At 46.8% G+C, this 2,500-nt stretch overlaps 1 protein-coding gene across 1 annotated transcript in view; it reads left to right on the forward strand.

Annotated features, from left to right (window-relative positions):
* Positions 1-2,500, forward strand: part of LOC145391159 (uncharacterized) — a 15,883-nt gene that overhangs the window by 642 nt on the left and 12,741 nt on the right. The gene's annotated exons all lie outside the window — the stretch shown is intronic.

Genomic DNA, 2,500 nt, shown 5'->3' on the forward strand with positions numbered 1-2,500 from the left:
ATGACGCTGCCTGAACCGATACAGCGAGTCGGGGGCGGCCTTAACTGGTGGCTGTGTTTGTGGCCCGTAACTAAAGCATCAGTGGAATGCTCCCTACACCATGAACTATCTCGAAATTGGTTGTATAAGAGCTATCATATTACGTCATTTGTCACGTCGTTGTTGTCATGGAATAGTACAACACGTCAGAGGTGCCGGAATATGTCAGTAGGGCTACGGTATGTTATGTCAGTACTGGTACTATCGGGGTATGTCATGTCATCATGTCAAGTCATTGCTGTCAGTACCACGATGTCTTGTCATGTCGATGCTGTCATGTTATGTCATGTTGTACCAGTGTTATGACTACCATCGTGTCAGGTAATGTCAGTGCTGTCATGTTGTCATCTTATGTCATGGCAATGCTGCAATGTATCAGCTCATGTATGTCAGTTGTTCTGTCATGTCACTGCTCACATGAGCCGTCTCAAGTATATCAGTGCTGTCATGACATGTCATTTCATGTCAGTCTTGTCATGCCATGTCATGTCAGGTTAGTGCTGTTGTAATGTCATGGTAATGCTGTTATGTCACGTTGGTGCTGTCATGTCATGGCGCAGTCATGTCATATCATATGCTGGTGCTGTCACGTTACCGTATGTCAGGTCATATCATATTAGTGCTGTCATGTACTGCCATGCTCACATGTCACTGTCAATCACTCAGTTTCAAATTATAAGTGTAAGCCAAGTGACCAGGTAGACGCCTCTGCCTTCACGGCTCCCACTCACCCACACAGGTACACACACACACACATTACCTGCACTTACCACTTACCTAACGTGTGTGTGTGTGTGTGTGTGTGTGTGTGCACCCTCAGGCAGTGGAGCAGCAGTCACAGTCCCACACACACTCAGGTCAAACGGTGTCTTCCTTCGTTAAACTCACAATTGCGTGCTGCGGTGGTCATGGCGGATTGACTCTCTCTCTCTCTCTCTCTCTCTCTCTCACACACACACACACACACACACACACACACGTAAAATAAACAGACAGAAAAGGCAAAGACAGACACACAGGGAATCGAAGTACACACACACACACACACACACACACACACACACACACACACACACACACGGAAACACACATAAAACACGCCTAAAGGCAGTGACTGGCGTGAGGGGAGTGTGGTGGGGTCAAAGGTGAGAGAGAGAGAGAGAGAGAGAGAGAGAGAGAGAGAGAGAGAGAGAGAGAGAATATCAATAGGAACATCTTTCGTTCACCCATTCATTCAGCTACTGTGAGAGAGAGAGAGAGAGAGAGAGAGAGAGAGAGAGAGAGAGAGAGAGAGAGAGAGAGAGCAAAAAGCTTAACAATACAGACTGCCATCACTCCGCCCTGACCTATCATCCCAGAGGTCAAAGGTCACGGAAATAGAGGGTCATTACGCCTTTACCCTTCTTTATGGCCGTAATTACCCTACCTGGTCATTTAACTGTCTCTTGTATTCCAGGCTGACTCCCTAACACCTTTTCCTAGGCGATTTATTTGGTGTATTTTACCTAAGTATTGTTTTGGTTGGTATGTAAGTTGTTTGGATGTAGAGTTAGTGTGTGTGTGTGTGTGTGTGTGTGTGTGTGTGTGTGTGTGTGTGTGTGTGTGTGTGTGTGTGTGTGTGTGTGAGCTAGCCTACACCTCACTCTCACACACTCCACTCTGTCACTCTCACACACTGTTTCCTATTTCAACTTCATCTCACTCTCACACACCCCCCTTCTATGCCCCTCTCTCTCTCTCTCTCTCTCTCTCTCACCACACTCACAACCCTCCTCCTCTTCCCAAGCCATTCTCTCCTCGCTTCAAAATTTACCCCGGGCGAGAGATGAGCTATGAGTCTAAAATATCAACATTGATATCTTTTGTGGTAGGTGGTGGCGACCATCATCCACTCACTTGATGTAGTGCTGCCTACTTCTTCCTTAGCCTTTATCATTCTTTTTCTGTGCCTGCCCTCCTCTCTTCCTATTTCTCCCATCTTTCCTGTCACTTCTTATTGCTTTTCTTTCCTTTACAGGTGGCTTTCCATTGAGTGACAAGCCAAATGGTTTCCCGTAAGCCAGGGAAACCATTTACAACGCTGGGTGGTAACCATATAACCAAACCATACGTGTTCCCTACGTGTCAACAAGTGGGTTGGTGGAGGGTTAGTGCCCCTCCCTGTAAAACAACTACCGGTAACTCAAAGACAAATGGCCACCCCTTACGGGTTTATGGCGTCTGGCAATAGATTGATAGATAAATATCTTTTCGTAGTAGATGCACAAATCGCGTTAAAAATAGAGTAATATCGTGTGAAAATTGTCTCTATTGCCAGACGCCTTAATCCCGTAAAGGGTGGCCACAAACAAATCGCCTCCATGTCGACCTGTCCCCCGCCATTTTACTGCCCTGCTCCCAGCTCACACCCCCCTCTCTCATATACCTCTCCACTCCATCCCTCCATCTCATCCTTGGCCAC

The sequence above is a fragment of the Coenobita brevimanus genome, chromosome 17, assembly GCF_032717465.1.
Source record: "Coenobita brevimanus isolate Jiangsu-jjx chromosome 17, ASM3271746v2, whole genome shotgun sequence".
In the NCBI taxonomy this organism is placed as follows: Eukaryota; Metazoa; Arthropoda; class Malacostraca; order Decapoda; family Coenobitidae; genus Coenobita; species Coenobita brevimanus.